The sequence below is a fragment of the Pristis pectinata genome, chromosome 20 (assembly GCF_009764475.1).
Source record: "Pristis pectinata isolate sPriPec2 chromosome 20, sPriPec2.1.pri, whole genome shotgun sequence".
NCBI classification, from domain to species: Eukaryota; Metazoa; Chordata; class Chondrichthyes; order Rhinopristiformes; family Pristidae; genus Pristis; species Pristis pectinata.
The window spans coordinates 30,567,584-30,579,802 of record NC_067424.1 but is presented as its reverse complement, the minus strand read 5'-3'; positions in this window follow the sequence as shown (position 1 = coordinate 30,579,802).

Sequence of the window (12,219 nt, the reverse complement as noted above, 5' to 3'; positions counted from 1 at the left end):
GTGGCAGCAGAGATACCTCACCTTTTCTCAACATAGCTCTACATCTTTGCAGTCACTATCTGGGAGATTGGCAGACCTTGGATCACACTATCCATTGTTCTCTGCTTGCCCGAGCTGAGGCTAACTCAAATGAAAATCAATTAGAACAATCTAAGGTGAGTATTAATGATTGAATACTCCTTTGAACATTTATCTAACTTAATCTGCTCATAAGACATGCCAAGGACTATGAGGATATGTCCAGATTCTAAATGAGCAAACATGTCATCAACCCTTGCTTCTCTTTTTATCATTATTGTACAACCTCCACAAATCCTAATGGTGCCTTCAGCCTTCACTGGAGGAATAATTGGAGCAGGCCAATCAGAAAACTTTTACAGGTTCAATGTGATCTACTTCCTGTGGTCCCTTTATTTCTTTCCTAACCTTTACATTCACGTTATACAAGTTTTGCTTTGAAGCCTTCTCCTTGGATACTGTATTTCGTACCTTGAATGCAACCAGACTCATCATGAAACACTTTTGGGCACTTACCAAGTACAGCTAATGCAGTTTCCTCATGCTGCATTCTGACAAAGAGTCTTTAACCTGAAATGTTCACTCTGTTTCTCTTCCCACAGATACTGAAGGTTTTCTGAACCTTTCAAAAGATGGCAGGGGGATATCATTGAAACCTGCTGGATACTGAAAGGCCTGGATAGAGTGGACATGGAGAGGAGGTTTCCATTAGTAGGAGAGTCGAGGATCCGAGGGCACAGCCTCAGAATAAAGGGACATCCCTTTAGAACTGAGATGGGGAGGAATTTCTTCAGCCAGAGGGCGGTGAATCTATGGAATTTGTTGCCACAGAGGTCTGTGGAGGCAAGTCATTGGGTGTATTTAAGGCAGAGATTGATAGGTTCTTGGTTGGTAAGGGGGTTAAGGGTTATGGGGAGAAGGCAAGAGAATGGGGTTGAAAAAATAATCTGCCAGGATTAAATGGCAGAGCAGACTCAATGGACGGAATGGCCTAGTTCTGCTCCTTTATCTGCCCAGTGTTTCCAGCTTTTTCTTTTTTTTATTTAAGTTTCCTCATGCTTTTGTTCTTTATGCAAACTAGGCATTTGGTGACCAGTTGCAGCCAATCAAATTGGATCCTTGGCAGGGAACAATCAGGGAGGTTGGCTTCACTTCCACCATTTCTCACTCAAACTTCACATATCCATAACATCTTGATCCTTTCTCCAATGTAGGGACACAGGATGGTGGATAACAGGGATTAACAGCTAACAGCATTTACGTGAAGATCAAAAAACTGTTTCTCTCTTTCCATGGATTAACTTTTCTCACTCTCCATTGGATGCCACCTAATCTGCTGAGTATGTTCAACATATTTCACTTCTAGTTCAGATTTCCAGCATCAGCAGAACTTTACTTTTGTTTTGAGTATAGAGACTTTAAACTGCAGGGGGAAGGGTAGCTTGAGGATGAACTTACAATATTCTCATGTGCTATCATTAATGTTGAGATGATAAAAAGCATAATATTGCCATGTACAGGACAGTGGCAGGCCATTCAGCCCATTGTGTCATTGCTGGGTGTGAAACCCCTATTTGATTTTGCAATTCTTGGTCAGCAGCCTTATGAGTTACTGAAGTTCTCATCCAGGGACTTATAACCCAGGATCACATCCTGTTTGGATACTGGACTTTTCATTCAGCTGTGCACTGAACTTCACATGGATACAGAGCATAGATATCCGCTGGTCACAACTCTCAATTGTGAGCAATCCCATAACTTGTGCCTCCCAGTAAATGGATTGTAGCCATGTACCACTAAACCCAGTGAGTTCCCAAACAGTACCTGTCTTCATATCTGCATTCTTGTTTTCCCAGGGGGGTCACAATTGCCAGAAAAAAACTTTGTGTTCAGTAACCAAGGATAAAACTATTTAGTCTCATTTGATCTTGGGCAACTATTTAGAATTATACCACTAATTTCCTACTGGTGGTACTGCCAAGCTACTCTTCAGAACAGGGTTGCCCCAGGGATATTGGTGGGGCACTCTTATAATAATGATTTCTAGTCATAACACAGAAACAGCTCTTTCAGCCTCGTTTGTCAGCAAATTAGGCAAATTCTGAAGTGCCATTTCTTGACTGAACCTAGTTTACTTGATGACGAAGTCTCCAAATAGTAGCATATGTGTAAGAGATTTTTTTTTAAAGTGAAAAAAAAGAAAATGCTTCAAAATATCTAGGTCAGGCAGCAGAGATGGAAACACTTAACAATTCAGGTCAATAACCTTTCATCAGAAGCTTTCCAGCATTTTTTAAATTTACATTTACTGCACTTGCTTTCCGTTCCAGGGGAAGTTGCAGCATCATAACAAATGAGGAAGGCCGCCAATTGAGAAGGAACTTTCAGTTCTGTTCATTGCAGAATCCAATTGTTTATTAAATTATTACAAGTTTTGCTTCTGCTATTTTATCTATTTGTTGAGCAGTGTAAAATGTTTCCTGACACTGATTCACAAATGACCTTACCAGTCCAAGTGCTTGGGTGCTGCGGGTAAGGCCCTTACTTATTGTCTATCTCTAACTGATGTTGGTGAGCTGCCTACTTGAACTGCTGCAATCCTTCTCGTGGAGGTACTCACACAGAACTGATAGAAAGTGAGCGTCAGGATTTGGACCCATCAACAATGAAGGCCTGGGCAATGTACGTCCAAGTCAGGATGGCATGCTACTTGGAGCAAAATCTGCAGGTGGTGCCATTCCAGGATAAATCTTGATTTCAGCACATCAAGCCCACAAATACAGCCAAACGATCCATTTTGCTTAAATGGAAGGATTCAATACCCCCTACTACTTTTCAATGGTTCTCTCAAACTATATCATGTTTAAACTTGGAAAAAATTAGGAGTAGTACTGTTGATCCTTTGCTTAAATTTGAGGAAGTTTGGAGTCCATTTATTCAATATTTTCACATGATATAGATCCCCTTATAATAACCTTTCTATTTAGAGGAACGGAGTTGACGACATAATATTGCTTTGTTTCTACTGAGAAATTTTAGTCCAGTTTTCTGTTTTTTTTGAATTTTTTTTTTCTTTAGCTTAGTTTGGTTTGATATATTGTTTATAATTTTTCTTATTGTTTTGGGGATTTTTTTTCTTTCTTTTATATTTTATAATAAATCTTTTTCTTTTATATTGTATTCATTCACTAACAGATCGTTGGATCTGCAGATTTTTTTTATACTTTATTGTTCTTTATGATTATCCATGTCATGATTGTTCTCCTGATCTCTTTGTATTACATGTATAAACATTGATATATTAATCTGTATTATTTTGAAAACTAATAAAAAGATTGAAAAAGAAAATCCCACAAATACAAGCTGGAAGTAGTGGGTTTGGGAGGTGCCGTCTAATGCTGGTGAGCGCATTTTGTAGATGGTACACACTGCAGCCCAGTTTATGCTGGTGGTGAAGAGAATGAATGCTCAGGGTGATGGATCAATCAAGTGGGCTGCTTGGTGAAAAACACGATGACGCTGGAGGAACTCAGCAGGCCAGGCAGCATCCGTGGAGAAAAGCAGGCAGTCAACGTTTCGGGTCAGGACCCTTCTTCAGGACTGAAGATAGGAAAAGGGGAAGCCCAATATATAGGAGGGAAAAGCAGAGCAGTGATAGGTGGACAAAAGAGGGGAGGCAGGGTGGCCACAGGGCGGTGATAGGTAGATGCAGGTAAGAGATAGTGATAGGCAGGTGCGGGGGAGGAGGGGAGAGCAGTGTCTTTCATCTAGATTCCAGCATCTGCAGTCCTTTGTTTCTCTAGTATGGCTGCTTGGTCCTGGATGGTGTTGAGCTTCTCAAATGTTGTTGGAGCTGCACTCATTCTGGCAAGTGGAGCAGATTCCATCACACATCTGACTTATGCCTTGTAGGTGACGGAAAAGGTTGGATGGTCAGGAGGTGAATTATTCCCCAAGAAATATCCAGCCTCTGACCTGCTTGTGCTGCCACGGTGCTTGTGTGGTCCAATTGAGTTTCGGGTTATTGGTGGCGCCCCCGGGATATTGATGGTGGGGTCTGACTGATGGTAATGCCATTGAATGTCACCGCTAGGTGGTCGGACTCTCCATTGTTGGAGATGGTTATTGGCAGGCACTTCTGTGGCACTAATGTTACCTTTCACTTATCAGACCATTCCTGAATGTTGTCTGGGTCTTGCTACATGTAGGCATGGATGGCTTCTTTTCCTGAGGAGTTGTGAATGTAATTTTACATTGTGCGATCATCTTCTTCCGTACAATGGAAGGAATGTTACTGCTGAACAGCCGAAAACGTTTGGGCCTTAAACACTGTTCTGAGGAACTCCCACAGTGATGTACTGGGGCTGGGGCGATTAACCTGCAATAATCTTCATGCAAGGTTGGACTCTAGTTGATACCCATTAACTTCAGTTTTACCATGGCTCCGTGATGCTGCACTTGGTCAAATGCTAGCTTTATGTCAAAGGCAATCACTCACGCTTCAGCTTTTCCATCACTTTGCTGATGATTGAAAGTAAACTACTTGGGTGGTAATAATCCAGAATGGAACAGTCCTGTGTTTTATGCATAGGATGCACCCAGACTATTTCCCACATTGTCCATAGATGTCAGTACTGTGAACGTATGAGAACATCTTGGCTAGAGACACAGCTGGTTCTGAAGTTTGGGTCTTCAGTGCTCCAGCTGAGATGTTGGAAAGACTTTGTGATGTCAGGAGGCGAGTTACTCGCTGGTACCGTAGTCTGTGTTGTATCTCTTTAGGGATGAATTGAATGGGCTGGAGACTGTACTGTAGGAAGATTTTCAGCAGTTCAAGGTGAAGTTCAACTTTCAGCAGTTTAGGCCGGATTAAATGTCAGCAATGCCAAGATCCCAAAAAACTAATAAATAAAAAAGTGCAATGCCCTTTATCATTAGTGTCATAGAGTTGTGCAGCGCAGAAGCAGGCCCTTCGGCCCAACTCTTCCATGCCAGCCGTGATGCCTGGCTACACTAATCCCATTTGCTTGCATTAGGCCCACCTCACTTTCCCCTTTCCTATCCATGTACCTGTCCAAATGCCTTTTAAACTTTGTAATTGTCTCTGCTCCACCACCTCCTTTGGCAGCTCATTCCAGATATTCACCACCCTCTGCCTCCTATCACCCAGCCAATTTTGGATCCATTTTACTTAATATACTTCAGTCTGCCATGCTCTTTCATTGTTTATGAGCAAACAGTTGACAAATGTCCCTTGATATGACGATTATGGCCAACAGACTCTGTGCCTAACTCATCAGATCAATGTTCTGCCACAATGATAATCTCTCTCCATTAGATAGTTCTGTAGATGCCATAGGGCTTAGTCCCAATCAGTTAATGCTCTGGTTCCTCATTGGGTGACATTGCAGATCCTGTGCTTGCTTAACTGTTATCTCTTGGGTAAAAGCAAATGCCAGCCTGAAAATCAGTTCCTCCTCACTGAGCAGGTTCCCTTGAATACAGTACACACTGTTTAGATTCCATAAACTCCATGATCCGGCAGCATCTCATCCCAACTTACACCACACTCTATGAGCACTATATAAGCAATATCTGCAATTCCCACTGTTAAATTTGTTCCATTGAACTAAAGGAAGTAGGGGATGGGACACTATTGGTTTAACAAAGTCTTCATATGTCATGTGTCCTGGTTTGGCTGAAGCCTGATTTCATTATGCAAGTACCTACAGTTGTGAGTAACATAGTCTTCCACTTCCCTTCTCCGATGTCTCTACAGTGAAACATTGTCCCATCCTTTCTACGTATTCAATCCATGATTCAATGTAACCAGCTGAAAAATCTAATTTGCTACATGAGGTCATCTTGACTTGACTATGCCACAGGACAACTGATGGAAGCTACTCCAGGGAAGAACCCAACATCTCACAAAATGCAAAGCAATGCTCACTCCTAAATACATCTTGGCTAGTCTTCATTCATCCTCATGTCAATTACTATAACCATTCAATGTATTCAAATAGTAAGTAAAAACGTCACTTAAGACTCAGCAATTCTAAAGCCTGGAACAATTTTACCTGTGCACCTGTTGCAATGACATTAAAGTAGGCGGTGTTGTAGATCGTGTAGAAGGTTATGAAAAACTGCAAGGGGATCTTGATTAGCTGCGTATGTGGGCTGAGGATTGGCAAATGGCTTTCAATCCAGATAAATGTGAGGTATTGCATTTTGGGAGACTTGTACAGTGAATGGTAGGGCCCTGGGGAGTGTTATGGAACAGAGAGACCAAGGAGTGCAAGTGCATAATTCACTGAATGCTGTGTCACAGGTAGATGGGATGGTGAAGAAGGCGTTTGGCACGCTGGCCTTCATCAGTGAAGTATAGAGTATAGGAGTTGGGAAGCTATATTGCAGTTACAGAAGACGTTGGTGAGGCCGCACTTGGAGTATTGTGGACAGTTTTGGTCACCCTGTTATAGGAAAGATGTTACTAAACTAGAAAGAGTGCAGAGAATATTTACCAGGATGTTGGCTGGACTTGGGGGCCTGAGTTACAAGGAGAGGTTGCAAGGACTAAAACTTTATTCCCTGGAATATAGGAGATTAAGGGGTGACCTGACAGAGGTATATAAGATCATTTCAGGGTGAAAGCACATGGTCTTTTTCCCAGGGAGGGGATGCTAAAAACAAGAGGGCATAAATTTACGATCAGAGGCAAAAGATTTAAAAGGGACATTGGGGCAGCTTCTTCACACAAGGGGTGGTGGATGTTTGGAAATGAGCTGCCTGAAATAGTGGTTGAGGCGGGTACATTAGCAACATTTAAAAGCCATCTAGATAAGTACATGGATAGGAGGGGTTTAGAGGGCTATGGACCAAACATGGGCAGATGGGACAAGCTCGCTGGACAACACAGTCAGTATGGATGAGTTGAGCCAAAGGGCCTGTTTCTGTGCGGTGTAACTCTATGACATCCACAAGAGTGCATTGATAAGAAAATTGCATCATAAGGTGACCATGGGATCCCAGAGTACATAGAACATTACAGCACAGCCCAGGCCCTTCAGCCCACAATGTTGTGCCTACATTTTATCCTGCTCTAATATCTATCTAATTCTTCCCTCCCACATAGCTCCCCATTTCTCAGGCAATCCAGGGATCTTCACATCTGTGTTTATTCATCTTCCACATAAGCTTCCTCCCTCATTTTCAGCCCACCCTCACTCTTCCATTCCTTTGTCCGTGTTCTTTGCTCCCTCTTAAACAAGGTTATGAAAGAATTGGTCGATTGCTTGGTAGCCTTTTTCTAAACATTTTGCTGCAGTAAATCCCCCCTCTGAGGTTAAAGTTGCTGCTTTACACTTGGTGCAGCGTGCTATGAACTGTCCCAGCTCAAATGCAAAGCGGTATTAAACCGCTAAAGTACTGAAGACATTCGCCTTCCAAGGGACGCCACAGGAACTGCCAAGCATGCGGTACAGCTGCTAAAACCCAACATTTTTAAGATGTGAGAGTTTTGGCTCTTTGCATCACTCCCTCTTCAGACTGGTCTTCCCGCCTGACTACAACACATCCTTCCTCTATGAGACTCTCTCTGCGTTTCGTTTCTTTAACTGCAAGTAATAAGCCCCTCTCTCCCCATCACTTCCTGCTGTATTGCTGACACCCAGCCTCTACCCCTGTGAATTTCAGCGCGTGAGCAGAGGCTCAGCCACCAGAGTCCCGGGACACGGCTGCTCGCCCTAATTCGAGGTCAGCAGCCCGCGGGAAGGCAGGCGCGGAGTTGCCGGCTGATACATGAAGTGCATTGGCTGCGGATTTCCAGAGGGAGTGACGGCTGGGATTCGGTGATGTTGGACAGCAAATATCCCAGCGTTTTAGTATAACTGGGGAGATCCGCTGTCTGTGGCTGAGTGCACTGGCATTTTGCTTTCTTGCAGCCAGGACGGATTCCTGGTCGGTTGTTTAACGTGGAGACACAAGATACTTCAGGTACTGGAATCTGGAGCAAGAAACAATCTGCTGGAGGGTCGAGCAGCATTGGGACAGGGGATTGTCGACGTTTTGAGTCGAAACCCTGTATTGGGACCGAGAGGGGAGAACGCCAGTTTAAAGAGACGAGGGGGGGGGGGTCGGCGGTGGGACAGGGGCCAGTAGGGGATCGGTGGACGGAGGAAAGGCGAAGGATGAGGGGTAGATGGAACCAAGTAAGGGAGCTGGGAGACAGCGGCAGGTGGATAGTAGGTGGAGGGAGACAGAAAGATGGAGTTGGGCGGGTGGGGGGGGGGGGTGGTGAAGAGTGTAGACAGCTGACAGAGTCATAATCAAGAGTACATAAGCCTACCAGTAGCTGGAACCAGGAGGGGATTGAAATTGTGGGATGGGGTGTATTAGAAAGGGAAGGTAAATGGGAGGATAGGAGGGGGATTGGAAGGAGAGAGGGTGGGGACACTGCTGGTGAGGGTTATCTGAAATTGTAAAATTTGCTGTTTTAACACCTTGCCTCTGCTCAAATCATAATGCTTCTTTAAGTAGAGACATAAGAGACTGCAGGTGCTTGTGTCTGGAGCATTATTACCTTCCTTACACAGCAGATGATGGCACTGTGTTCCTGCTTATTGCTCTTCAGCAGCTGTCTCCACTTCCCCCTAATCCAAACATCAGGCATTCAGGAGTGAAGTTATAAAAAAACCTCCCACATACAGAAGTTTGGAACTTCTCTACAAACTGTAATTGATGGAAGGTCCGTTGCCAATATTAAGTCTGAGATTGATAGATTTTTTTATTTAAATATTAAGAGGCATGAGGAAAGGGCAATTATGTGGAAAAGGTGAGTATAAGAACATGGAACATAAGACTGTGAGGAATAAGAACAAGAGTGGGCCATTTTTGTTCATGGCTCAATTAGGGAAAAGTTAGGAAATTGACTTTATATTAAGCATCTCAAAATCAGTTCAATTGAGGGGGATCTGTTAACCCATTTGATTCCATATTTCAAGGCTCAACCACGTTCTCAATGGCAGGGATATAAATGATGGCATCAGTAGCAATGACCCACGCCCAGGGGTGGATTTTAAAATTTCTTTCTCGAGAGCCAGTTGGTGATGAAACTATGCACAGCTTCTTCAGATCTCTTCATTTGGCGAATTGAATCCTTTGACCACGAAGCCTTAATGACATCCAAGTCAAAGCTATTCTCCTTTCCCCTTCAAACAGCCTGGAGTATAGGATCCTTGGTATATGTAGCCAATAGGGCTTACATGAGGCTTGGGTTTCAGACAGAGCCCTGTGTTTATTCAACCTGTAACCTAGCATAGGCCAAGAAAGCATGCAACTTGTTTTGAGTTCAGGGTGAATCCCAAAAAAAGTAAGAGATGTTTTTTATTTACCACCATGACAACAATCCAGTGTTCATATTTTTGAATTCTATTCTGTTGAATTAATCACTTCTGCCTTGATTTTAAGGAATGGCTGCACCAATAAGTGAATTTACCAGAAGTGTCAACATTCAAATCACCAACAACAGTGAGCACCAAACCTTAACCTCTCCTGCGTAAGTGTTCAAAAGTGTGATTGTGTGCTCCAGTAAATGAGGGTCCTGGGATTTCTGACCTTGCATTCCAAAGCTGGGCCTGCCAAATGACACAGTGGTGTAGCTAGTAGATCCACTGCATCACAGTGCCAGAGACCGGGATTTAATCTTGACCTTAGGTGCTGCCTTTGTGGAGTTTGCACACACTCTCTGTGACCGTTTCCTCTGGGTGCTCTGGTTTCAGGTGTGCAAGTTGTTAGGTTAATCAGCCATTGTAATTGTCCTGACTGTATTTGTGAGTAGTACAATTTGGGCTTGGTCGATGAGAATGTGGGGAGGATAAAAACGGGATTAATTTAGGACTAGTGTAAATGGGTGGTTGATGGTTAATGCAGACTTGGTGGGCCAAAGAGCCTGATTTTGTCTGTCTATGAAATTGGGGATCTGGCCACAGAAACATGCAAGCTGTGATTTTGATAACTTTATATTAAAGTGGTAGCCAGTGTTGTGGTGGCTTCAAACTGGAACATGTCCAGAATAAGCCAAATGTCTGTAGAATAGCTTGCTGACCTTCCGAGGCTAGACTCGTGCATAACAAAGTGCCACTTGTGCCAGATACCTAAGGCTAGTCTGCACCCTTGGAGCAAATCAAAACTGTTTATTCTCTGGACGAATTAAGAGAATAAATTGTTTGACATTGAGCTGCATTCTAAATAATACAAGGGAGCCCATATACAATGCAATGAAGCTAGTAACCGGAGAAGATTAAACTGGGGTTTACTTGATGATTTGGCTGATAAATAAACCATTTTCTGTGGTAGGAAAGTTGTCTCAACTTCTATAGAATTAAAATTACACATTGCTTTGAATGTACAGCTCATGAACAGCCCAATCCACCCAACTGGTCTTTTGTTGTGTTTAGCCTCCACAGGAACCATCTCGTATCTCCTGACCATCTAATCCTATTCATAGAGTCATAGAGAGAAACAGCACAGAAACAGGCCCATTGGCCTACCAAGTCCATGTCGACCATCGACTGCCCATTTACACTAATCCTACCTTAATCTCATTTTTTTCTCTCATCAGCTCCTCCCAGATTCTACCGCTCTGGTACACAGTGGGGACAATTTCAGTGGCCAATTAACTAACAAAACCTGCACATCTTTGGGATCTGGGAGGAAATCAGAGCACCCTGAGGAAACCCATCCAAAAGAGAGAACGTGCAAACTTCACAGACAAAACACCCGAGGTCAGATTTGAAGCTGGGTGTCTGGAGCTGTGAGGCGGTGGCTCTACTAGCTGCACGACTGTACCACCCACCTTCATTTCTTTCCCTTTCATGTGTTAAAGTTATAATGTGGTTTAGTTTCTTTAAGTAAAGATTTTACTTCCATCCCACAGAGGGCTTTTAAAATGTATTCATGTTTAGGCTTTTCTGTGACGTGCTTTGTGAGTCTTTATTAGACTGACAAAAACAACTTGCACTTATATGGCCCCTCTGCCTTGGCAAAGTGTCCAAGGAGCTTCACAGGACTTCAGGCACAAGTTAACACTGAGCCAAAGAAGGAAACATTAGGAGAGATAACTGAAAACTTGGTGAAAGAGAAGGGTTTTTGGAGGGGAGAGAGTGGGAGAGATCATGGTGGGAATCTCAAAACACAAGACTGAGGTAGGCTGAAGGTGTGGTTGACAAAGGTGAGGCAAAGTGAATGAAAGAATAGGATATGCTATTGTATCCTGCAGCACTTCTCAGATAGCCTATGGAATGGAGAAGTGGAGCCCACTGAGGCAGGTTGCCCAGCTACTTCATGCTGAAAATGGCAAATTGGCAGTTCAACACTCCACCTTAATTTCATTAACTACAACGTAATGCAAAAGCAAAATTTTGGAGATGCTGGAAATCTGAAATAAAAACGGAAGATGCTGAAAATACTCAGCAGGTCAGGCAGCATCCATATATCTAGAAATAGTTAACACTTTTGATGGAAGATTCTCTAATACTATATGCCTGTTATATTGCTGCAAGTAAGTCCTTCCTTGCACCTGTGCATACATGTACTTGTGCATCTGACAATAAACTCGACTTTTGACTTTGATTTGAAATGTCAACTCTGCTTCATCATCCTGTAAAGCTGCCTGACTTGCTGAATGTTGCCATGTTATGAGTCACCGCATGTGAATTATATATGGCAGCATCTAGCCTCAAACAGTTAATGCTTTCTTTGCAAATATTTTAAGAGGCTGATAACCAGTTTAAAATGATGCAGGAAGATATTTTGATATGAATGTGTAATGTCATTTGCAGACTGTTATAGATGACCTCGTATGAGTGGCCTTCTATTAACCTTTTGTTGTAGGAACTGAAATCCAAGTACATGATTTTAGATCCTGAGATAAACTCATTCTTAATACACTGCTTGTTTTTTTATTTACAGAATTTACCTTTACAGTGGTTATACAGCCACCTTACCAACACCCTTGATTCATCCTGGTAAAAAAGGATCTGCTGAATTTGTTAGGACTTCAGGTGCAGCTCGAGGCAGTGTTGGGGTGCTGACCTACGCATTTGATTGTACCCAGATCTCAATGCTTTTCTCCAATCCATATGATTACAACTTGTACCCAATGGTTTTTGCTTTGTACATCCCTGTTGAACCTGAACTAACAGA